A 27,636-nucleotide genomic window follows, 5' to 3' on the forward strand; every position below is an offset into this window, starting at 1 on the left:
TAGAAGCAAAAAATCAAGATTGTGTTTGCAAATAAGATCATTAATTAAAAATGACTTGTTTAAAAGTGATCTAATGTTCAGAAGAGCTAGCTTTACAGAAAGTCTAGAAGTAATATCTGCTTGTGCACTCTGATGTTGTTTTAAAACAGGAAGGAGATTAGATTGGTTCACCCCCAGGGTTAAATGTGCTCTAAGTTTTCTGTTTCTTATCAACACAGGAATAGAGAATGGCATAGGCACATTGGGTCCCAGCTGTTTTTCAAAACTACACCCATTTGCAGGGACCCGGAGTACATCAAACAAGACTTTCTAAATGTTCCATTTGGTTTGAGGGTGAAAGGATTGGAGATGACATGTATCTTTTGGATGGTGAAACAGATTTGTAGCCAGCTGAAAGTCCTGGGCGAACACAATTTTGATGAACTGGGTACACTGCTTGTCACGACAGATTTGGGCTGGAAAAAGAGAGTGTAGCCATTGCGAGCAATTTTTTCATGCTATTTGGGAAATCCATCCGAGGGGAAGTGGAGTCCTCTGTCTTTGAGCAGTCTTGCAGGTCAGATGTCTGTGTGTCCTTGATGACGACTTGCAAAGATGATTGTTTAGGCTTTGTAACTATGTCAGTCTGCGACATCTTATCAACTGTTTTCCTCAATGCTGGCTGAGAAAAGATTGCAAGTCTGTAATGGTCTACTAAGACTTTGGCTCCAATCCAGCTGAGTTCAGTGCTATTTGGCTTGTAAAATTCTCTGCGATTCCAGAAAAGGTTAAAATTGTCTATGAAGTTCATACCAAATGAAAAACAAGTTTTTCCAAGCCAGGTGTTAAGACTGAAGAGTCGAGAAAAAGCAAAACTTCCTCTCGCTGGAAGTGGGCCACTGATAAAAGATTGAATTCCAGTCTTATAGAGCTCAGAAAAAAGTTTTCTGAAATCATCTTGGACAAACAGCTGTTCTCTGAAAACATCATTTGCTCCCACATGCACAACAATAAGTTTAATAGTTTTATGCTCGGACATGAGTTTCAAAATGCTGTCTTTGGTGTCAGAGATGGATGCATTTGGAAGGCAACAGATAATCATCCCATCACCTTTTAATTGTCTTACAGTGGAATCACCAAGAACAAGGGTTGTGGGATCAGGTGGTGTTACGAACTGCTTTTTGCCTCTTCCCACAGCTCTTCGATCTTGGTGCGATCTCTTTTTACTTTGTGTTTGTCCGCTTGAAAAATCCTCTTCCACATCCCTGAGGCATTCAAATTTATTCTGAAGCCTTATGGGCTGTGGATTTTCCATAGGATTGTAGATCCTATTGTAATTTGTAGAACGAGCTGGTGTTGAAGTAATTACTCTTCTGTTTTTATTTTTGGGCTTGCCACCCATCATTTGCCAGTTTTCTGTACTCACATTTTGCCCAGCTTGATTGATGAATTCATCCACTTGATCTGCAATGCCATCGGTCTGTCGGAGTGCAATCTCTGCATTCTCTGCCACTGTTTCTGTACTCCTTTCCTGAGATATCACTTTTAATTTGTCCGTCTTTGGCAGAGCATCAATCTTTGATTCCAGAATAGAAATCCTCTGTTCTAGTTCCATGCATTTTCTGCAGGATTTTTTGCTCCCTGGCATTTTGTTTTAAAAACTAACTTATCTTATAAAGATGAAACAAACAAAAAAAAGTGGAAATTAAATTAAAATTAAATTAAAAGCTTATAAAGATGAAAAATAAGATAAAAAAATAGTGGAAATTAAATGAGAAAGTAAAGTATAGAAATAAAGATAAAGAAAGCAGGAGCAAAGCAAAGAAGCGTCCTACTCACTTGAGTAGGAGGAGGGAATTGTCAGTAATTACATCCCATGTTTGCTTAACGTTACTTCTAGCTTCCTCAAATTTGTTGTGGTATTATTTCCTTTTCGCAGTTCTTATAGTTTGATTTAATTTGTTTTTGTATTCTTTATATGTATACTGAGTCAGAGGCATTGGGTTTCCAATATACTTCATGTAGAGTTTGTTTTTCTTCTTAACCTTCCTCTGGTGTTAGCTTTCTGTTACTATCTCTTATGTTAACGGGTCGGTTTTGACCCGTGTCATAAATCAGCCATAAAATACCCTAAAAACAATTATTTATCATCCAATTTGTTTCTTACCTCTTGGTTACCTTGTTAGGCTCCCATATCCATGAAAAGATTGGTTTTAATATTTTTGTTGTGGCCCCCTGGGCCTTTCTTTTAACAGCATACCCCTGATTTTCAATATAAAAAAAATTGTCAAATGAACCTCAAGAGAATAATGTAAACAAATAAAAGGTTGTTCTGTTACCTGACTATTACTGAGGGGTATTAGATCACATCTCTTAAATGTTCAAAAAAAAAAGATTTTAATTTTAATATTATCAACTATAGTAACATCTATGGTGTTTCGGGTCAATTTCGACCCATATATATTTACTTCAAGAAAAGGGCAAAAAACAAGTCTTTTTTTTTCAGTGGCCTCATTGCTGGATCTGTACACTCCAGCAAGGAGAAGAACACCAATGTAGGCATCCAGGCATGCCCAGATTTTTATGCCATATTTACCTGGCTTACTGGGCATGTATTGCCGGAATGGGCATTTTCCATGGAAAGGGAGAAAACGTTCATCTATTGTCACCTCTGGCCCTGGGTTGAACATCAGTGGAAGGAGTTGCACCCATCTCTCCCAGACATCCCTGATGGGAGCAAGCTTGTCAGATTTTGCTCTGGTGTCTCTGTTGTCAAATCTGAGGACTCTTGATATCATTCGAAAGGTCTGAAGTGTCATTGTTGCCTGGAAAATATTCCTGCCTGTCGATGCGTCCCAGAGACTATCAGTGGCCTCATTGCTGGATCTGTACACTCCAGCAAGGAGAAGAACACCAATGTAGGCATCCAGGCATTCTTCATCAATGTCATTCCACATGTTGCCATGGACTTTTTTTCCTTCAAGGTTTGTCATAGCAATTATGACTTTTTTTAGTGACAATGGCATAAACAGATCAAAACATGACTTGATGTCACTTTCTCTTGTCACAGCAAACCTTGTGATCCCAGGGGTCATTTTGATGACATTTGCAGCAGCTGTCCTGCCATGTACGTCAGGAGGTACTGAGCTCCAACAGATGTTGCCACTTTTGGATCTGAATGTTTCAGCAGAAGCAGCTTCAGCACCAGTGACCTCCTCATCAGACTGATCAGATGTGTCTGTGTCTTCCGGTTGAAACGCCACATCATCTTCCTCCTCAGAGACCTGCTCATCTCCATCGCTATACTGCTCTGTGTCCTCTGCCTCATTATCAGCAAAGATATGATCCAGAGCTTGGCTTACATTCAGTCCTCTTCTCATTGTTGCATGCTGTAAATTGGAGATGTGTACTCTGCAAGTCACCAACTCTAAACTCAATTGGCCTTACATGCCTGGACATGTCTGTCTTTGTTTGTTCTGTCAAACAGGCAAATAGAAAAAACCCTGACTGAAGCTCAAGTGGTTGGAGGAAGAGCTGGCTGTAGGCTGTTGGCTGATTGTGTGTTTATGATTTCAGTTTTGGCATTTATTATTGTTTTATAATCTTATATTTTAACTGGGTCAAAATTGACCCTAACAACACAAAGGTCACAATTTTCACCAGATCATTTTATAATTTAGTAAAATTATTTTTTTGGATTTTATTTTGTTTAAATAGAAGTTCCTGACAAAGTCAAAAAGTCTTGATGCAATAAACAAATTTATGTAGTACTTTTATGCATGCTAAACCTAAAAACGGATTGGCGCCGACCCTAACACTAGAGCAAACCACAGGTCAACCATGGTTTCCTATGAGAATGTGAGCCAATTTTTGTAGTTTTCATTGGAAATGATTCGTCAAACAAAGAACTAAATTTGTCTAGAAATTTGCCATAGGCCTTTTCTATGTCGGTCTCATCTAAAACGAGGTCCCAAGATGTACCTGATAGAGATTCAATAAATTTTAGTTTATTTGTTTTGTTAATTTGACGATAAGAAAAACTTATATCATCATTTAACCCATTGACGCCGGATGCTGCATCACGCAACATTGCCCCTAGCGCCGGTTGTTGCATAACACAACATTGCCCCAAATGCTGGTTGCTGCATAACGCAGCATTGTTGATTTGTCATTATTTTCAAGACACATGCCAGATTTGTTTTTTTTTTATAAAAATGTGTTAGTGTTAATGCTGAATGAGCATGATCCAATAAAAGCAGAGAATTTTATCTTTTAAATGCAACTTATTGCATGTCTTTATGTGCTTCAGAGGCTGAGATATTGAATTTTTCATAGGCGTTTTCAATTAATTATTTTTATTTCAGAAAACCCTCAGGCAGATGGGGACCTTTTCTAAAAACTGGCTTAGGCATTTGCAGACATTTTTTTGCAGGCGTTTCAGGCGTCTATGGGTTAATGGTTCCTCTATTCTAGATATCAAGAAAATCGGAAAATGGTCTGATATGTCAGTGACCATGATGCTAGACGCATAGTCGCTATTTAGTAAGTTTGTATAGATATTGTCAATTAAAGAAGCAGAAGTTGGAGTTATCCTTGTAGGTAGAATGCGGAAGAGTAAAGGCTATTAATGTGATCAGTGGTGGGGGAGTGTGAGCTTTTAAGTAAGTCTATATTCTAGTCACCTAGGATATAGCAAGTACTTCTTTCTTTGTTAATCTTACCCAGACATTGTGTTAATTGATCATTAAATTCCTGAACATCTGTATTCGGTGGACAATATACACAACCAATGATGACTTTCCCCCCTTTTCTAAAGTTTGTACTAGTTCATTGAAAATGCACTGTGTTCCAGATTCATCAGTTTCAAATTCTAAATAATTTTTTTCTACATATGTTAAATAATTTTTACATATAGAACCCCCCCCACCACCACCACCTTTGAATATCTGCAGTGATGAATGTTTTTATAGCCAGGTATCTTGTAATTATTGATGGTATTTTCAGTTAACCAAGACTCTGTTATGACAATTACTGAGAACATATATTTCAAAGAATACAGATATTCATTGAGCTCCTTGAAGTGACATGGAAGGTTACGGACATTTATATGAAACATAGACAAAGAATTACATTTACTTGAATTACATATGTCCATAAAAGAATCAATTGTAAAATATTGAGTGGTGTTCTTATTTAGGCTATAATAATTGTTAAAAAAATTAAATCAGGATCTAGAGATGAGAAGAGTGTTTCAGTAATATTATCATTCAGGTCAAATGGGTTAAAAACTAGAGAACTTAAGTCACTGGTGTTTGTTCCGGGTAACAGAGAAGATTGTTGATCAGTTGTGAGGTTCATAACTTGTTACAGGTGATATACAGGAAGGTAATGCTGTGTCCGTTCCGCTAAGATATGGCATATTAAGTGGTTCTAAGTGTGCCTCTGAGTGGGTGGACGACTAGGTGGTTGAATCTGAGGAATGCAATCTTGCCACACTCTCTCGCTGACCACATCTCAGGTAATACATTTTTTTTTTCTGGCGTACAGTGTCAGAAAAGTCTTCATTGATGTAGATGCCTGTTCCTTTCAGATTTTTGGCTCTTTGTAAGATCAATAGTCTATCCTTGTATCTTAGAAACTTGATGATGATTGATCGTGGTCTTTCACCTTGTTGGAACCTACAGTTTCTATAGGCTCGTTCAAATTCTATTTTACGTGGGTCAAGTTTCAGCTTCTCTTTGAGCATGTTTCATACTTTTTGTTCACTTTCCTCCCAACTCTCCTCTTTTAAGTCAGGAATTCCATCAATGAGAATATTGTTGCGTTGTGATTGGTTCTTGAGGTAATCAATTTTATTGTGATTTGTAGTGGAGTCAGCCTTGAGTTGAGAAAGTTGTGCTTCGATTTCCTTGATCCTTTGCTCCAGCTATATAGTTGATGACTTCACGTCTTCGATATCCTTCTGAGAGTATTGAAGGCTATCTCTTATTTCTTGCACTTCTTTAACAAGATGGTCTAGTCTCTTGTTTGTGGATTCAAGGATTGTTTCTAAGAAGGTTCTGAAGTTCTTTTCCTGTAACTCAATCAAATTTGTATATCTCTCCTTCTGGTGGTCTAATAGTTCCTTCAGTGTCGACATAGTAACTACCGTATCTCATCCTCCAGGTTTCTCGAATTCCAAGACATGATGCCTGACTGTATGGGGGGAAGGAGTCAACTGACAGGGGCTCCACTTAGGGAGCCTGCTGCGGTGAAAAGGTTTAGGATTTGGCAACACTGTACGTGATCGTTCGTTCTTGTCTGTTGCCCTGGCATCTCCTGGGTGATGTATACCTAGCTGGTCTCTATTCCAGATTTATGTTGTAGAGAAAAAAAAAAATCTCCCCAATGGGCAGGATATAAGTTCACACAACGATCATTTCAGGTGTCTCTAAGACGAGCTTTTTGGGAGATCTCTCCACGTCCCTGCATGTCCAAATTCCTTTAATAAACAATAACAAACTAAATAAATGTATTTATGCTAACTCACCCTGTTCAGCAGTAATGCATACAAGCTACAGTGCTGTTAGCATTCAGCAGCAGCTCGCGGGTAATCTCCAGAGATAAATCATCCCAAAACATTGTTGTGTTGAATAAAAAAATCAAACACACACTGTTTTACTCAAAACTGCATTCAAAAGAATGCATTATCTGTTCATTCTGAAAAAAAAATCTTCATTTTTGGTTCCACCCCTACCATCTATCTATCTATCTATCTATCTATCTATCTATCTATCTATCTATCTATCTATCTACAGTGGATATAAAAAGTGTACGCACTCCATTATAATGATAGGTTTTTCTGATGTAAAAAAAAATGAGACCACGATAAATAATTTCAAAACTTTTCCCACCTTTACTTACTTACTTAGGCCCTTCGCTCCCGGTGGAGCATAGGCCATCGACGACTCTTTGCCAGCGCACTCTATTCTGGGCTGTCCTTGCTGCTCCTGTCCAGGTGGTGCCTTGTTGCTTCAGCTCAGCCTCAGTGTCTCTCCTCCAGCTGTTGCGAGGCCGGCCTCTCTTCCTCTTCCCCTGCGGGCTCCAGGTCAGGACTTGGCGTGTGATGCTGGATACCGGCTTACAGAGGGTGTGTCCTATCCAGCGCCACTTCCTCTTCAGAATTTGCTTGGCCACAGGTTCTTGTCCTGCTCGTTCCCACAGCTCTTCATTTGGGATCATCTCCGGCCATCTGATGTTGTAGATGCGCCTCAGACATGTGTTGATAAATGTCTGGATCTTCCGCAGCATTGTCTTTGTCTTCCTCCATGTTTCGCATCCATACAGCAGGACTGACTTCACGTTGGAATTGAATATACGCAGTTTGGTTCGTGTGCTGATCTTTTTGGAGGCCCAGATGTTTTTGATCATGACAAAGACTGCCCTTGCCTTGCCGATCCTGGCTGTGACATCTCTGTCCGTTCCCCCCTGTCGGTCAATGGCACTTCCAAGGTAGAAGAAGAAATCCACCTCCCTGATGGACTCTCCCCTGACTGTAATTGGTGTGCAGGCAGTGGAGTTGATCTTCATCAGCTCCGTTTTCTTTCTGCTGATCTTGAGCCCTGTCCCCGCCGATACGGTCTCCAGTTGGGTGGTCTTGTCCTGCATCTGTCTGTGGTTGTGTGCCAGGAGCGCCAGGTCGTCGGCGAAGTCGAGGTCATCTAGCTGCGTCCAGGGTGTCCACTGTATTCCGTTGTTCCTGCCTATTGTGGTGGTCTTCATGATCCAATCGATAACCAGGAGGAAGAGGAATGGTGACAGCAGACACCCCTGCCGGACTCCGGTCTTCACCTCGAAGCTTTCGGACAGCTGGCCGGCATGGGTGATCCTGCAGCTCATGTCTTTGTACGAGCACCGGATGAGGGAGATGATCTTGTCAGGGACTCCGTAGTGCCATAGCAGCTTCCACAGTGTCTCCCTGTCTACGCTGTCAAAAGCCTTCTCGTAGTCTATGAAATTGATGTAAAGGGTGGAGTTCCACTCAAGCGACTGCTCCACTATGATGCGTAGGCTGGCGATCTGATCCGCGCATGACCTGTTTCTGCTGAAGCCTGTCTGCTGATCTCGGAGCTTGGGGTCAACTGCCTCCCTCATCCTCTCCAATAGGATTCTGTTGAGCACTTTGACTGGCACTGACAGGAGCATGATCCCTCGATAGTTGTTGCAGTCCCTGAGGTCTCCTTTTTTGGGCAGCTTGATCACAATCCCTTCTTTCCACTGAGCTGGCACTTCCTCTTTCTCCCAGATCTTGCTGAAGAGGCTGTGCAGCACACTGGTCATGGTTTCAGTGTCTGCCTTTATGGCCTCTGCTGGTATCCCATCCGGCCCGGCCGCTTTCCCGTTCCTCAGTGTCATGATGGCTTTCTTGATCTCTGCTTTTGTGGGCTGATCGCAGCTGATTGGTAATTCTCTCTCCGGAGGTGGGATGTCGGGTAATAATTCAGGGGCAGGGCGGTTCAGCAGCTCTCTGAAGTGTTCTGCCCATCGCTTCATATGTTCATCTACAGTCGTCAGTGGTTTTCCGTCTTTGTCCTTCACTGGCTTGTCCATCTGCTGGAACTTGCCTGCCAGCTTCTTGGTGGTCAGGTACAAGTCTTTAAGGTTACCCTGTCTGGCTGCTTCCTCCGCTTGGCTTGCCAGGTTATCAATGAAGTCCCTTTTGTCTTTCCTGATGCTCCTCTTTACTTCTCTGTCTGCTGCTGTGTATTCTGCCTGTGCTTTTGATTTAGCTGCTCTTGTCCAGCTTGTGTTCAGTGCAGTTTTCCTCTCTTTCCTTGTCTCCAACCTCTGGATGGTATCAGTGGAGATCCATTCCTTGTGCTGGGCCTTCTTCTTACCCAAGACTTCTTCACACATATCTCGCCAGAGTTTCTTGCTCTCCTCCCACTGTGTCTCAAGGTCTGTCTCACTGTCATCTATCAGCCCCTGTAGTAGCTGGAACCTGTTGGAAAGGCTGATCTGGAATGCTGTTTGTGTGTCTTTGTTCCTGAGCAGACCCACGTTGTATCTTGTCCGTGTGTTTTTGTTGGCATTGGTGTATTTCTTGAGCCGGAGTCTCACTGCTGTCACAACCAGGTGGTGATCTGATGACACATCAGCTCCTCTCAGCACCCTCACATCCCGCCATGACTTCCTGAACTTCCGGCTGATGCAAATATGATCGATCTGGTTCTCCGTTCTTTGGTCTGGAGATCTCCATGTGGCTTTGTGGATGCGCTTGTGTGGAAAGATACTTCCTCCAATCACCAGTTGGTTCAGTGCGCACAGGTCCGCAAAGCACTCACCATTTTCGTTCATCTGTCCCAGTCCCTGTTTCCCCATGATGTCCTCGTAGCCAGTGTTATCTGGCCCGATCTTGGAGTTGAAGTCTCCCATCAGTATGGTCATGTCCTTGGCTCCTCCTCTGTCTATCACTGCCTGCAGTTGCTGGTAGAATTCCTTCTTCCTTTCTTCTTCCGCATCATTGGTGGGAGCATAGCACTGGATGATATTCAGCCTGATGTCCTTCTTCTTGGTGGTAAACTTGGCTGTGATGATGCGGGAGTTGACAGGTTCCCAGCCGATGAGTGCTCGCTGTGCCTCTGGTGCCAACATCAGGGCCACGCCCTCAGTGTGGGGGGCTCCATCCTCTGTGTGTCCCGAGTACAACAGCTGCTCTCCTGATGACAGTCTTAGCTGTCCTGTCTGTAGCCACCTTGTCTCGCTCAATCCGAGAACTCCGATCCTATAGTTCTTCATCTCTCTCGCTACTTGGATGGTTCTTCCCGCTTCATACATTGTCCTGATGTTCCATGTAGCTATTCTTGTTGGTGTCCTGGATGTCAGAAGGGGAGTCGGCCTCACAGCTTCCTTTCGGCTTTCACTGCATTGCGTCATGTGTCTCCCAGATGGAGACCCTTCCTCTCCCAGGTGAGTGATTAGGTTTGTTGTCGTCGATGCTTCTGTAACTTGTTCTTTTTACAGGTAGAGGTGTTAACCCTACGCAAACCCAATTAGCCTCTGGGTGAGGTGGTCCACATTTGTCTGACCTCTATCCTTTGACCTGTCCAGCATGGGTGGCCCTACCAGGAGCATACACTCCCGCTGGCATAGCTCTCCGGATCATTGAGGTACTCAAGCCATCACACCATGACAAGGGGTGGACCATGCGATGGTTTTTTCCCACCTTTACTGTGACCTATAACCTGTACAATTCAATTCAAAAACAAACAAACAAAAAATCTGTTAGGGGGAAAAACATTAAAAATATATTTTAAAAAAAACGTACAATAAGCTGGTTGCATAAGTGTGCACACCCTTAAACTAATACTTTGTTGAATCACCTTTTGATTTAATTACAGCATTTGTTTTTTTTTTGGGTTGGAGTCCATCAGCCTGCTACATCTAGACTTGGTAATATTTGCCCACTCTTCCTTGCAAAATCAGTCCAAATCTGTCAGATTGCAAGGGTGTCTCTTGTGCACAGCACTCTTCAGGTCATCCCACAGATTTTCAACTGGATTTAGGTCTGGGCTCTGGCTGGGCCATTCCAAAACTTTAATTTTGTTCTGGTGAAGCCATTATTTTGTTGATTTCAATATATGCTTGGGGTTATTGTTGTGCTGAAAGATGAAATTCCTCTTCATCTTCATCTTTCTAGCAGACACCTGAAGGTTTGGGGCCAAAATTGACAGGTATTTAGAACTGTTCATAATTCTCTCCACCTTGACTAAAGACCCTGTTCCAGCTGAAGAAAAACAACCCCAAAACATGATGCTGCCACCACCATGCTTCACCATGGGTATGGTGTTCTTTTGGTGATGCACAGTGTTGTTTTTGCACCAAACATACCTTTTGGAATTGTGGCCAAAAAGTTCAACTTTGATTTCATCAGACCATAACACATTTTCCCACATGCTTTTCGGAGAGTTGATGTATTTTTCTGCAAAATTTAGCCGGGCCTGGATGTTTTTCTTTGTAAGAAAAGGCTTTCATCTTGCGACCCTATCCCATAGTCCAGACATATGGAGAATACAGGAGATTGTTGTCCCATGTAGTACACAAGAAGTACTTGCCAGAAATTCCTGCAGCTCCTTCAGTGTTGCTGTAGGTCTCTTGGCAGCCTCCCTGACCAGTTTTCATCTTGTCTTTTCATCAATTTTGGAGGGATGTCCAGTTCTCGCTAATGTCACTGTTGTCCCATACTTTCTCCATTTCTTGATGACTGTCTTCACTGTGCTCCATGGAATATCTAATGCCATGGGAATTTTTTGTACCCCTTTCCTGACTGATACCTTTCAACAATGAGATCCCTTTGATGCTTTGTAAGCTCTCTGTGAACCCTGGCTTTTGCTGGAGGATGCAACTGAGTAAATGTCAGGAAAATACTACTAGGATGGCTGAACTTTATTTAGGGTTAATCAGAGTCAATTTAGTTGATGGCAGGTATGTACCCAAAAAGACTGAATGCTGTAACTGAATCAAAAGGTGCTTCAACAAAGTATTAATTTAAGGGTGTGCACACTTATGCAACCAGCTTATTGTATGTTTTTTTTTTTAAATGTTTTTCCCCCTAACAGATTTGTTTGTTTTTCAATTGAATTTTACAGGTTAAAGGTCACATTAAAGGTGGGAAAAGTTTTGAAATTATTTATCGTGGTCTCATTTTTTTTTTACATCAGAAATACCTATCATTTTAATGGGGTGTGCACACTTTTTATATCCACTCTATCTATCTATCTATCTATCTATCTATCTATCTATCTATCTATCTATCTATCTATCTATCTATCTATCTAGACCACATCTGCTTGGTTCTCCTTCACAGCTCAACTTTATTTCATAAATCATCTGAGAGGAAATAGAAACAACACTGGTAGTAGGAATAGTTTTAGACAAGCAGAGACCTTCTTCCATCTCATTGAGGAAATCACAGCATGCCATTTACAGAGAATCTGTTTGAGAAGAGCAAAGAAAATTGTTCCAACACACTCTATAAATAAGATGAATGGAACTTTCAAAGTGACTTGAGGGGAAACACAATACCCTTCATAACTGCTTCAGTCCAAACAAGAGCTGATACAAAAAAAAAAAAATGCTTTGAGGTTTGAAGGTGGGAGCAATTGTATGGATAGCTTCATATCATTCCCCTCTGAAATCTCACTCTTTCTACCAAGAAGCTGGAGATACAGCAGCCTTTATTACATTAGTTCCAAGGATGTGGGGACTAACATGCCTGCTTGGCTAAAAGTGCTGCTGCAGTGTGTATTTTCCTCCTTTATTGGGATGTATTACTGCATTCTGTGTCATTATTAGGGAGCAGCGGTGTTGCTGCGACAATCAATTATCCGCACAAAGCGGCACTGTTACGTCTGTCTTTTTAATAGCAGGTTGTGAAATCAAGACACAGTGTAGACAATGCAGGAAAGGTAGACAGGTGATACACAGTCAGAATATCAGAATGTCTCACCTCTGTAATACACAAACACACTTCACATATCCTCACTGCAGTAATGTAATCGTCCATCTGCACTCGGCTCCCATATTTCACAAACAAGTCCAGTGAAGATGACAGAGCAGTTTCTTCAGAGTTGTCTGGAATCAGAGATGGATGGATTCACTTTGCCCTTGCACACATAATTCACCACTTAAATACTGCAGATAAAGACTCTCAGCATTGTGGGAACTTGCTGCCTTAACTAACATCTCCGTTTCTATCTCTTCTTGTGCAAAAGTATTCACAATAATCAGAGCCAACTGTATGTGAGCTGATTTCTATTCAAAATAACCATTTAACAGTAAGTACATGAGGAAAGGCCTGATTTATTTCTCCTTTTAGAGCCAACTCAGCAAATTTTGTCCTGACTTGCACTTACACATACTTCTATATCTCTATCTTTGTTGACTTAAAAATATTTATTTTTTTCACAGTCCAGTTTCCATCAAATCCTGCGCTCTGATTGGCTGGCGAGCAGGTCTGTATCCTATGATATGGACCCCAGTTATGGACCCCGGATACGGACCTCTGGCGACTCGCTCGTTTACAACAACAACAAACATAGTAGCATTTTTTGTCACCATTTGTCTTTTTTTATAAGATTTATTTATAAGATTATCAAAAATCTTATACATTTTTGCCAGCATTTCTCAGGAGAATAGCATTAATTTTACAGCATGGATAGTGATAACGACAGTCTTCACAGCGAAAGCAAGTTTTACTACCCTGAGGAAGAAGAAATAAAAGAAAACATTTCAGGAGAAAGCTAAAAAACCTCTAACTGTTGCTAACGCTGAGCAAAAACATGGCTGGATCCTGAATGACTCAATTTTGTATACATAGGCCACAAAATGTAGTTGTTTTCCTGCCATGGAAGTGCACTTGTATACCGAGGAGGAAGCAATTTGCATTACAGCCGTGAATGAGGATTCAAAATGGCGGCTCGGCTCGGTTTTCCCTTTTGGGCGCTCTCATTTTCTGTTAGCATTTGGTAAAGAAAAAAATATATATATTATTTACCAGCTTAAGGTTGGTACATATGGTGAAATACCATGACCTCGGCCTTGAATACTGACCTTGGCCCAGAGGGCCTCGGTCAGTATTTTCAAGACCTCGGTCACGGTATTTCGCCATACAAACCTCCCAGCTGGCAAATTACATACAGTGGTGCTTGAAAGTTTGTGAACCCTTTAGAATTTTCTATATTTCTGCATAACTATGACCTAAAACATCATCAGATTTTCACACAAGTCCTAAAAGTAGATAAAGAGAACCCAGTTGAACAAATGAGACAAAAATATTATACTTGGTCATTTATTTATTGAGGAAAATTATCCAATATTACATATCTGTGAGTGGCAAAAGTATGTGAACCTTTGCTTTCAGTATCTGGTGTGACCCCCTTGTGCAGCAATAACTGCAACTAAACGTTTCCGGTAACTGTTGATCAGTCCTGCACACCGGCTTGGAGGAATTTTAGCCCATTCCTCTGTACAGAACAGCTTCAACTCTGGGATGTTGGTGGGTTTCCTCACATGAACTGCTCACTTCAGGTCCTTCCACAACATTTCGATTGGCTTAAGGTCAGGACTTTGACTTGGCCATTCCAAAACATTAACTTTATTCTTCTTTAACCATTCTTTGGTAGAACGACTTGTGTGCTTCGGGTCGTTGTCTTGCTGCATGACTCACCTTCTCTTGAGATTCAGTTCATGGACAGATGTCCTGACATTTTCCTTTAGAATTTGCTGGTATAATTCAGAATTCATTGTTCCATCAATGATGGCAAGCCGTCCTGGCCCAGATGCAGCAAAACAGGCCCAAACCATGATAATACCACCATCATGTTTCACAGATGGGATAAGGTTCTTATGCTGGAATGCAGTGTTTTCCTTTCTCCAAACATAACGCTTCTCATTTAAACCAAAAAGTTCTATTTTGGTCTCATCCATCCACAAAACATTTTTCCAATAGCCTTCTGGCTTGTGCATGTGATCTTTAGCAAACTGCAGACGAGCAGCAATGTTCTTTTTGGAGAGCAGTGGCTTTCTCCTTGCAACCCTGCCATGCACACCATTGTTGTTCAGTGTTCTCCTGATGGTGGACTCATGAACATTAACATTAGCCAATGTGAGAGAGGCCTTCAGTTGCTTAGAAGTTACCCTGGGGTCCTTTGTGGCCTTGCCGACTATTACACACCTTGCTCTTGGAGTGATCTTTGTTGGTCGACCACTCCTGGGGAGGGTAACAATGGTCTTGAATTTTCTCCATTTGTACACAATCTGTCTGACTGTGGATTGGTGGAGTCCAAACTCTTTAGAGATGGTTTTGTAACCTTTTCCAGCCTGATGAGCATCAACAACGCTTTTTCTGAGGTCCTCAGAAATCTCCTTTGTTCGTGCCATGATACACTTCCACAAACATGTGTTGTGAAGATCAGACTTTGATAGATCCCTGTTCTTTAAATAAAACAGGGTGCCCACTCACACCTGATTGTCATCCCATTGATTGAAAACACCTGACTCTAATTTCACCTTCAAATGAACTGCTAATCCTAGAGGTTCACATACTTTTGCCTCTCAGAGATATGTAATATTGGATCATTTTCCTCAATAAATAAATGACCAAGTATAATATTTTTGTCTCATTTGTTTAACTGGGTTCTCTTTATCTACTTTTAGGACTTGTGTGAAAATCTGATGATGTTTAAGGTCATATTTATGCAGAAATATAGAAAATTCTAAAGGGTTCACAAACTTTCAAGCACCACTGTACATGTTGTATTGCTCTAATCTAGAATAATACAGGATTTATTTTTGCTGTATTATTCTGTAAATAATGTTGGATAAGAGAGGAACAGTCATGAATGAAACTGAAAAAAAAAACTGTTCTGATTGGAAATTTGTCATTAATTGTATGGGACAAGCGGTTAAGGTTAAAGAGAGGTTCAAGAGTTAGTGCATAGTTTTGGTTTTGACTTATTAAGCCCTTCAAGGTTTTCAACCCATGCATTTTAATCAGACTAAAGGAGAACCAACTCTATATTAATGCCCATGGTTTTGGAAAGGAATGTTCAACAAGCAACAAACATCTGGTTTTAATGCCCAGGTGTCCATATACTTTGGGTCTGTAATGTATTTTAACATTTAAATTCATACATCATTTTCACCTCTTTGTAATTTAGCCCTTTCTTCCTTCTCACAACACTTAAAAGATGTTTAGGGCCTGAAGACACCAAGTGACAAAGTGTTTTAGGTCTTATTTTGTCCCATTCTTCCTGCAAACAGTTCTTAAGGTGTACAAGTACAAGGTCGTTGCTGTCATTTTTCATTTCAAAATTCTCCACCCATTTTCTATTGGGGACAGAGGTGACAGGCATCCTCTCCTTCCACAGCCATGCCTTTGTAATGTGTGCAGAATGTGGTTTTGCATTGTCTTGTTGAAATCTCCCTGGAAAAGATGTCGTCTTGAAGGCAGCATATGATGCTCCAAAATCTCAATGTACTTTTTTGCATTAATGCTGCATCACAGAAGTTACCTTTGCCAAGGGCACTGACACAACCCCATACCATGACACACCCTGGATTTTGGACTTGTTGTTGGTAACAGTTTGGATGGTCCTTTTCACTTTTGATCCGGAGCGCATAGCATCCAGTTCTTCCAAAAAAGACCTAGAATACTGATTCATCTGATCACAAAACACATTTCCATTGTGTGATAGTCCATCCCAGATGCCTCCGAGCCCAGAGAGCTCGACGGCACTTCTGGACACAGTTAACATAAAGCTTCCTTTTTGTACAGTAAAATTTTAACTGGCATTTGTGGCTGTAACTCTGGATTGTAGAGCCTGAGAAAGGTTTGCCAAAGTAATCTCGAGCCCATGTGGTTATAGCGGAGCTCCCATGTGGGCCAAAGGACCATGCGAGCGGAGCACCATGCCTAAGAAAAAATGGTAAACACATCGAGACAATTTTTTGTGGTTTGTCCGTGTACATGTACGTGTACCACCATTCATACACACTGCCTAGTGGTCAGTGTTAGTAATTACCAGTCATACACACTGCCTAGTGGCCAATGTTAGTAATTACCAGTCATACACACCACCTAGTGATCAGTGTTAGCAATTACCAGTCATACACACCGCCTCGTGGCCAGTGTTAGTAATTACCAGTCATACACACTGCCTAGTGGCCAGTGCTAGCCAGTAAAGAAATAAAACAAAAGAGACTGGCTATGATATAAGAAAATTCTACAACCCAGAAACAGATGGGAGCTCCGCTTTTAGGCAGTGCCTAAATCTATATATTATCAGCTATAGATGAATGATGGTTCTTGATGCAGTGCCATCTGAAGGATCGGAGATCACGGGTGTTCAGCTTAGGCTTGTGCCCTTGCCCATGACACACTGAAATTCCTTCAGATTCCTTAAATTGTTGAATGATATTATACACCAAAGAGGATGAGATGTCTGAATCCCTTCTGATCTTTCTTTGGGGAATATAGTTTTTAATGATTTTGAAAAATTTCTCATGCATTTGTTGACAAACTGGAGATCATCAGCCCATCTTTGCTCCTCAAATACTAGGCCTTTCCTGGATACTGATTCTGTACCAAATTATGATTGCAATCACCTGTCAACATCATCTGTTTCAACTCACATCATTGTTTCATTGTTTTACCTCATTACTAGTCCTAAATTGCTCCTGTCCCAACTTTTTTGGAATGTGTTGCAGGCCTAAAACTCAGGAATGGATGTACAGTGTCTTGTCCCCCTTTGTGTTTGTCCTGTTTTGTTGCATTACAGCCTGGAATTAAAGTGGATTTTTGGAGGGTTCGCATCATTTGATTTACACAACATGCCTACCACTTTAAAGGTGAAAATTGTTGTTTTATTGTGACACAAACAATAATTAAGATGAAAAAACAGAAATCTGAAGTGTGCATAGGTATTTACCCCCAAAGTCAATACTTTGTAGAGCCACCTTTTGCTGCAATTACAGCTGCAAGTCTTTTGGGGTATGTCTCTATTAGCTTAGCACATCTAGCCACTGGGATTTTTGCGCATTCCTCAAGGCAAAACTGCTCCAACTCCATCAAGTTAGATGGGTTGCGTTGATGTACAGCAATCTTCAAGTTATGAATTGGCTTGAGATCTGGGCTTTGATTAGGCTATTCCAAGACATTTAAATGTTTCCCTTTAAACTACCGTAAAATACCAAATAATAGCCCGGGCTATTATTTGTCTCAATCACGTAAGAGACCCGGCGCGTATTAGAGACTAGGCGGCTATTTGGAACAGGCGATTAATTCCTTCTTCACAAACACCTTCCCCAAAATCTACCTCAAAACGGGGAAAAAAATCATTCTCAGATAGGCCTACTTTTAACCAGTATAACTTACAGTTTGTTTAGAGTTAGATTACAGATAGCACGGTGCCGACTTCGGGGAATTTTGAAGACGCGCAGAATGCATCTTCGCATGGCACAGTCGGGGTGGATAAAGGATAAATCACACACCTTTTCCTGTTAATGACTAGTTAAGCGCATGCTTTACAAAATAATCAAGAAACCACACCACTGTCTGTGCGCAGCACTGTGATTTAATTACTCTGCAAAGTTATGGTCACTTGCTATCACCCTCACCCATGCAGCCTCCACCCTTTGCGCTTCGCGATGTCTGTCAATCTGAAATTGCATGGAGGGCGCGACGTTGAAGCAACATAATTAGGGTGCGAAGTGTCAAACCAAAGGGTTTTTTCTTATGCTGAAAAATAAGTGACCTGCAGTGGCTACATACTGTCATCTTGCATTCTCACGTTTCTCTCCAAGACGTCTCCCTATTTGGCCGATATGAGCCTATTCCCCGAGTGAGTTGGTACGGTGGCTCGACCCCGTAGAAAACTTAAAGTTCGGATGAAAGTTAGTTGAATAGGTTACTGACTTGTAGGCCTACATGTTGCCTGCCTGACGCGTGCTTCTGCCCAACTTGCACGACAGATTACTTGTTGAAAAGGCCCCTTGGATTAGATTGGCCGCGAGCAGACTGAAATGCATGTTAGAACGCTCTCACCTTTTTTGTAAAGCGTCTTCCAGATCCGAATGGGTAAGGGCAAGTGAAATGGTATAAGGTCTTTAATAAAACTCAGTGTGTGCTTTGACGCATGCATTCGGCAATTTAGGTCGTTTAACAGAAGCAGCAGTCCAACCTTGGAAACCCGCAGTCCTCAATGTCACCACACACGCTGGCTTTCGTTGGGTGAATACCCAAAGGGGTATTCCTCATTCGATGACGTAAGTGATATCCCACACACCCATGTCAAACGTAATTGGCTAAGACATCTGTCAAAAGTTACGGAGTTGCATTCCTCAAGAAATATTACGGTAGACCAAGATTATAACATTGAAATGGCATGTTTATTATCACGTAACAAAATGTTGTAAACAGTATTATAGAAATAATTTCATTCATTCATTCATTCATTCATTCATTCATATTGTTTCGGTAGAAAACTATGCAATGCAAAATCATTTAAACACCAGAAAACCAGAAAAGTGCTGGGCCTCAAGATTCTAGATAGAACGTTCGGACGCTTTTTTTTTTTAGACCCCGGCGAGTATTCGGAACCGGCCTTTATTTGTCACAACACACGCGTACACCCGGCCGTTAAAGGGAACTCGGCGGTTAATTGGAACTCGGCTATTATTTGGTATTTTACGGTACTCCAGTGTAGCTTTAGCAGTAGTTTTAGGGTTATTGTCCTGCTGGAAAGTGAACTGTTGTCCCAGTCTCAAACCTCTGGCCAACTCAAACAGGTTTTCCTCCAGAATTGCCCTGTATTTAGTGCCATCCATCTTTCCTTAAATCCTGACCAGCTTTCCTGTCCCTGCAGATGAAAAACATCCCCACAGCATGATTCTGCCACCACCATGCTTCACTGTAGGGATGGTGTTCTCAGGGTGTTGGGTTTGCACCACACAACACATGGCATTTTCCATGATGGCCAAAAAAAATCATTTTTTTAGTCTCATTTGACCAGAGAATCTTCTTCCATGTGTTTGGGGAGTCTGCCACATGCTGTTGGGCAAACTCCAAACGTGTTTTCTTAAGCAATGACTTTTTTTTCTTGCCACTCTTCCATAAAGCCCTGCTCTGTGGAGTGTATGGCTTAAAGTGGTCCTATGGACAGATACTTATGGGGTGCCAAGTGTCACCGGGCCCATTTCGTCGGACGAAATGCATTTCGTCCATCACCGGGCCCATTTCGTGGATGAAATGCATTTCGTCCATCACAGAATGCATTTCGTCATCACAAAATGCATTTCGTGATGGACGAAGTGCATTTTGTGGGACGAAATGCATTTCGTCCGACGAAATGCATTTTGTGATGACAAAATGCATTCTGTGATGGACGAAATGCATTTCGTCCACGAAATGGGCCCGGTGACACTTGGCACCCCATAGATACTTCCATCTCTGCTGTGGATCTTTGCAGCTCCTTCAGTGTTATCTTTGGTGTCTTTGTTGCATCTCTGATTAATACCCTCCTTGCCCGGTCTGTGAGTTTTGGTGGGTGGCCTTCTCTTGTCAGGTTTGTAGTGGTGCTATATTCTTTCCATTTTGCTATAATGGATTTAATGGTGCTCCCTGGGATATTCAAAGTTTGGGATATTTTTTATAACCCAACCCTGATCTATACTTCTCCACAACTTTGTCTCTGACCTGTTTGGAGGCTCCTTGGTTTTCATGTTGCTTGCTTAGTAGTGTTGCAGAGTCAGGGTCCTTCCAGAACAGGTTTAATTATACAGACATCATGTGACTCTTTGATTGCACACAGGTGGATCTTAATCAACTAATTATGTGACTTATGAAGTGAATTGGTTGGACCAGCTCTTATTTAGGGGTTTCATACGAAAGGGGGTGAATACCTATGCACACTCCAGATTTCTGTTTTTTTTTTATCTTAATTATTGTTTGTGTCACAATAAAAAAACAATTTTCACCTTTAAAGTGGTAGGCATGTTGTGTAAATCAAATTGTGCTAACCCCCCAAATCTATTTTAATTCCATCTTGTAATGTGACAAAACAGGACAAACACCAAGAGGGATGAATACTTTTGCAAGACACTGTATGTTAACAATTTAAATGAAATTGACCAGATAAAACATTAAATATTTTGGGTTCATACTGTCTACAATGAAGTACAAGTCAAAGTAAATTAAGAAATCACTACTTACTTTTTTATTTGCATTTCCCATATTGTGCCAACATTTTCTGATTTGGAGTTACAATATCACATATGGAAATGATGTTTAATTTTAGTGCTTGCTTTTGCTGTCATCAGGGCATGCTCAAGGAGACAGTTGTGAGAGCAGGTTTTGACCTCAGCTGCCACACAGGAGCACATGTGTCCATGCACGTACACACACACACACACACACACACACACACACACACACACACACACTCTCTCTCTCTCTCTCTCTAGCCCTTACCCTATGTCACCATAAATTTAAATAGTTTAGCTCTTTTAGTAAAAACTGCACTCTTCAGGGGAAAAATCTAATTTCTCCATACCAGGTAAATGTCTTCAGGATATTCTCAACACATACCCACATAGACGATTCAGGATGGTGTTCAGGGGAAAAGAAATAAAAGAAAATAAAATGCAGATACACAGGAAAAAAAAAAATAATACTCGGTGAAGCCAATTCTACAGATGACAGCACAAGACTATCATGGGAATTTTTATTATACGTCTGCTCTGAAGGAGGGGGGGTATACTATTTATTTATTTATTTATTTATTTATTTTACCTCTGTCTGTCCATCTGTCTGTATCTCTATCCGTCCGAAACACCCTTTTTCTCAGCAACCACAAATCATAGCCACTTGGTACCGAGCTTCAGCTTGGGGTTCAATACCATGTATACCATTTTCAGATCTGTCCCACATCGACTTCCTGTTTACCGACCGAATGTATTTACGAAACATATAGGGTGGATTTACAAAATTTTTGTAACACTTTTCTCAGCAACTACAAATCACAACTGTTTGATATTTGGTACTGAGCTTCACCTTGGGGTTCTCCACCATGTACACCATTTTCAGGTCTGTCACACATTGACTTCCTGTTTACCAACTGAATGTTTACGAAACATATAGCGTGGATTTACAAAATTTTCGAAACACTTTTCTCAGCAACTACAAATCACACCTGCTTGATATTTGGTACTGAGCTTCAGCTTGGAGTTCTATACCGTGTATACCATTTTCAGGTCTGTTGCACATCGACTTCCTGCTTACCGACTGAATGTATTTACGAAACATATAGAGTGGATTTTGATGCTATTTCAAGAAGCAAAATGCTATTTCAAAATGACAGTTTACCAGGATGCTATTTGAAATCCCTGGGGAGAGACATGGCTCTTTACTTACTTGTTTCAGGGTTAATTATTTGTTGAAGTTAGCATTGATAATAAGTGTCCTATTCCTTCAATTGCTTGCATTCTGATATAAGCAAGAGCAGGGGGATACGTAAGAGAGCAGTAGCTCACAGTTGAGCTTGTTTATTTTTATTTATTTATTGATTCATTTATTTTTAAATTTCCCTAACTTTGATGAAACATTATGGATTTGTATAAAGTGTTGAGGTGCTCTCATGACTATTTTTTTTTCCTTTCTCCTGTGGAATTAGATTCTTTTGTAATTATTTTTGTTGTCCTTAAAAAAAAAAAGTCAGAACCCTGTGTGAAAGAATCTGTATCTTCTGTGCAACGCCAATCCCAATCTGTTAGTTTAGAATCCGATCAGCTGCACAAGCCTGCACAGAGGATAGTGTTTCAGAGTCTCCTGAGGCTGGAGTTAAACATGGCAGGAAAACCTCTCAGACACTGCTGTCGCCATCATTTTCCCAGTCAAATAAGTGGTCTTTTTATGGATATGATCTTCTGTGCTCCATGCTCATCTGAGCTGCATGTGTGCATTTTAAGTATTGTTATAATACGACATATATTTATTATCTCGTCTTCATCTGTTTATCCAGTGCCGGGTCGTGGAGGCAGCAGTCTGAGCATGGAAGCCCAAACTTCCCTTTCCCCAGACACCTCGGCCAGCTCCTCGGGAAGAACAACGAGGCGTTCCCAGGCCAGCTGAGAGACATAGTCCCTCCAGAGTGTCCTGGGTCTTCTCCATGGCCTCCTCCCTGTGGGACATGCCTGGAACACCTCCCAAGGGAGGCGTCCAGGAGGCATCCGAAAGAGATACCTGAGCCACCTCAGCTGATTCCTCTTGATGTGGAGGAGCAGCGGCTCTACTCCGAGCTCCTCCTGAGTGACTGTGCTTCTCACCCTAAGGGAGCGCCCAGCCACCCTGTGAAGAAAACTCATTTCAGCCACTTGTATCCACGATCTTGTTCTTTCAGTCATTACCCAAAGCTCATGACCATAGGTGAGAGTCGGAACATAGATCGACCGGTAAATCGAGAGCTTTGCCTTTTGGCTCAGCTCCTTCACCACGACAGACTGGTAAAGCGACCGCATCACTGCGGAGGCTGCACAGATCCACCTGTCGATCTCACGCTCTATCCTTCCCTCACTCGTGAACAAGATCCCGAGATACTTAAACTCCTCCACTTGAGGCAGGACTTCTCCACCAACCTGGAGAGGGCAAGCCACCCTTTTCCGGTCGAGAACCATGGCCTCGGACTTGGAGGTGCCGATTCTCATCCCAGCCGCTTCACACTCAAGTGCAAACCGGCCTAGTGCATGCTGAAGGTCCTGGTTTGAAGAATTCAACAGGACAACATCATTCACAAAAAGCAGAGATGAAATCCTGTGGTTCCCAAACAGGATTCCTTCTGGCCCCTGGCTGTGCCTAGAAATTCTGTCCATAAAAATTATGAACAGAACCAGTGACAAAGGGCAGCCCTGCTGGAGTCCAACATGCACTGGGAACAGGTCTGACTTACTGCCGGCAATGTGAACCAGACTCCTGCTCTGTTCGTACAGGGACAGGACAGCCCTTAGCAAAGAGCCCCAAACCCCATACTCCCGTAGCACTCCCCACAGAATACCATGAGGGACATGGTTGAATGTCTTCTCCAGATCCACAAAGCACATGTGGACTGGTTGGGCAAACTCCCATGAACCCTCAAGCACCCTATGAAGGGTATAGAGCTGGTCCAGTGTTCTGTGACCAGGACGAAAACCGCATTGTTCCACCTGGATCCAAGGTTCGACTATTGGCTGAATTCTCCTCTCCAGTACCCTGGAGTAAACCTTCCTGGGGAGGCTGAGAAGTGTGATTCCCCTATAATTTGAGCACACTCTCTGGTCCCCTTTCTTAAAAAGAGGGACCACCACCCCAGTCTGACACTCCAAAGGCACTGTCCCCGACCGCCATGTGATGTTGCAGAGGTGTGTCAGCCAAGACAGCCCCACAACATCCAGAGACTTGAGATAATCAGGGTGGATCTCATCCACCCCCGGTGCCTTGCCACCAAGGAGCTTGCAAACCACCTCAGTGACTTCAGCTTGGGTAATGGACGAGTCCACCTCTGAGTCATCAACCTCCACTTCCTCAATGGAAGACGTGATGGTGGGATTGAGGAGATCCTCAAAATATTCCTTCCACCGCCCAACAATGTCCCCAGTTGAGGTCAACAGCTCCCCACCCACACTATAAACAGTGTTGGCAGAGTACTGCTTCCCCCTCCTGAGGCACCGGACGGTTTGCCAGAATTTCTTCGAGGCTGACCGATAGTCCTCCTCCATGGCCTCACCGAACTCCTCCCAGTTCCGAGTTTTTGCCTACGCAACTGCCTGAGCTGTGGCACGCCTGCCCTGCCAAGACCTGTCAGCTGCCTCAGGAGTCCCGGAGGCCAACATGGCCTGATAGGACTCCTTCTTCAGCTTGATGAGATCCCTTACTTCCAGTGTCCACCACCAGGTTTGGGGATTGCCACCATGACAGGCACCGGAGACCTTGCGGCCACAGCTCTGAACAGCCGCATCTACAATGGAGGTAGAGAACATGGTGCACTCAGACTCAATGTCTCCCACCTCCCTCGGAAGCTGGGAGAAGCTCTCCTGGAGGTGGGAGTTAAAGACCTCCCCGACAGAGTGCTCGGCCAGACGTTCCCAGCAGACCCTCACCATATGTTTGGGCCTGCCAGGTCTGTCCGGCTTCCTCCTCCATCAGCGGATCCAACTCACCACCAGGTGGTGATCAGTTGACAGCTCAGCCCCTCTCTTCACCCGAGTGTCCAAGACATAGGGCTGGAGATCAGATGAAATGACAAAGTCAATCATCGACCTCCGACCTAAGGTGTCCTGGTGCCACGTGCACTTATGGACACCCCTATGCTCGAACATGGTGTTCGTTATGGACAAACCGTGACTAGCACAGAAGTCCAATAACAAAACACCACTCGGGTTCAGATTGGAGAGGCCATTCCTCCCAATCACGTCCCTCCAGGTGTCACTGTCGTCGCCCACATGAGCATTGAAGTCCCCCAGTAGAACAATGGAGTCCCCAGTCTGAGCACCTCTCAGTACCTCTCCCAGGGACTCCAAGAAGGCTGGATACTCTATATTGCTATTCAGCCCATAGGCACAAACAACAGCAAGAGTCCTTTCCCCGATCCGAAGGCGCAGAGAGGCAACCCTCTCGTTCACTGGGGTAAACTCCAACACATGGTGGCTGAGCTGGGGAGCTATAAGCAAGCCCACACCAGCCCGCCGCCGCTCACCATGGGTGACTCCAGAGAAGTGGAGAGTCCAGCCCCTCTCGAGGAGCTGGGTTCCGGAGCCCAAGCTGTGTGTGGAGGTAAGCCCGACTATCTCTAGCCGGTACCTCTCAACCTCCCGCACAAACTCAGGCTCTTTCCCCCCCAGCGAAGTGACATTCCATGTCCTAACAGCTAGCCGCTGTGTTCGGGGATCAGGTCGTCGAGGCCCCTGCCTTCGACTGCCACCCAATCCACACTGCACCAGCCCCCTACGGCTACCTCTGTGGGTGGTGAACCCACAGGAGGTCGGGCCCACGTCACCGCTTCGGGCTGAGCCCGGCCGGGCCCCATGGGCAAAGGCCCAGCCACCAAGCACTTGCATACGAGCCCCAACCCCGGGCCTGGCTCCAGGGTGGGGCCCCGGCTGCGCCATACCAGGCGATGTCACAGTCCTTGATCTATTATTATCCATAAGGGTTTTGGTGAACTGCTCTGGGTCTGGCCTGTCACCTAGGACCTGTCTGCCTTGGGAGACCCTAACAGGGGCGTAATGCCCCTGACAACATAGCTCCTAGGATCATTCAAGCACACAAACCCCTCCACCACAATAAGGTGGCAGTTCTAGGAGGGGACAGATTTATTATTTTGCATTTATTTATTTTCAGTACATACTGATTGCATACTGATTTATTTGTTTTCAGTGAAGACAGAAGTATTAATTTATAACCTGTGTACAGATGTTAATTAAAGTGTGGTTGGTTGCATTTCACCAAATTAATAAAACAGCCTGAAATAGCAATCAGTTTTTGCTTTCACTATGAAAGTCAACCATGAAAGTCAAAAACTTTCTGGAATTGCAGGTCTACTTGTAAAAATTAATAATCGCACACACACACACACACACACACACACACACACACACACACACACACACACACACTATAGCTTCTTTGGTGTCCAAACAGCTTCCTAACTGCAATTACCACTGTCAATTTCAGATAACTCAGTCTGTTCTTCAGTTCCCTTAGTGTGTAACATCTTACAGTCTTCTTCCTTTTGATCGTCGACACCCTGGTGAAAAGCTGGTCATCTTACAAAGCTCAAATTCCCAACAATGCCGGACTGAGAGTTTCTCTTTGTTGTTTTTAATAACATCCCACATCCTGCCTTCTGTCTAAGTCCAGCAGAGTTCACTTTTCTTTCAAGGTGTTTTTTTTTCCCTTCAGAGTAAATGCTAAATATGTGGTGAAAGGTAGTAGCTCTAGAAATTGCTTCTGAAACTCATTTAATGCAACACAGGGTATTGAATTCCCAACACATCCAGCCACACCTGCTGAAGATATAAACGATTGCTCAGACCTGGAAAGCAGCTTCTTTGTATTGTGACACCTATAGTACATCTTTAGGTATGGGGCACCTGATCACCCCAAACTTACATATTAACAACATTTTAACAATAGATGTATCGAGTCACCGCCCATTTTATTAGGACCAACTGTCAAAAGTCAAAGTCCCTTTCAAGCCAGAATCTGGTCTTCCCAGGCAGTCTTCTGTCCCAGTACTAACCAACTATTTAAAGGAGATATGCAGAACCTTTATTTTTAAATAAATTTCTGAGTGGATAGTATCTCCATCCTTGACTCTTGTATGCTGCATAAATGGGAATAAAAAAAAGACATTTTTGAGAGTTAAATTTGACCGCAAAGTTGGCATTCGAGCTGCCCCGCTGAGCCAGCCAGCCCTGAGTGCATGACGTCACAGCAGGAACTGGTTTTAAGGCTGAGGCCTTTTACAGCTATAGACCAAAGTCATATAAACAAAAATTAATGGTGAAAGTAAGAAATACCATTACCGACTTGCTCAACTAAGACTGATTTGCCTTCATTGATTGTGGGTTGACTCTCATTAAAACAGGATGGGTGTTATACCGTAACTTATGCAACATACATGTACATGCATGCATTTTCACTGATAAAACATAAAAGGCTAATTAAATAATCAGATGAACTGAGACAATCACATTCAGAAGCAAATTAAATAATCTTATACCAGTAACTTAAACACACAATACAAGTTACATGTATTAATCTAAATGCAGGTAAACAACGTGTTGTTTTTGTTGTTTTGTATCCAAAGGAGAGCCGCAGCTTACCCATCTATGTTCTTGCTTCTTGAAGGCCGATCTTGTGGCCGATTGTTTTGAAACAATCTGATTTTCAGTTGTGCATTCAGTTCTCTGTTCAGTCGCTTCTTCCACGTAAGGGCGAGATGGCAGAAATATCCAGCAGAGAAATCAAATGGCTGCTCCACCCATTCTCCATTTTCTCCATACTGAGTACTCTGCCATTACTGCTCGGCTCAGGCAGTTACTAAAACCCAGGATGGGATGAGACGTCACTGGTTTTAGCAATAACCG

Source organism: Neoarius graeffei, chromosome 9, assembly GCF_027579695.1.
Source record: "Neoarius graeffei isolate fNeoGra1 chromosome 9, fNeoGra1.pri, whole genome shotgun sequence".
Taxonomy (NCBI): domain Eukaryota; kingdom Metazoa; phylum Chordata; class Actinopteri; order Siluriformes; family Ariidae; genus Neoarius; species Neoarius graeffei.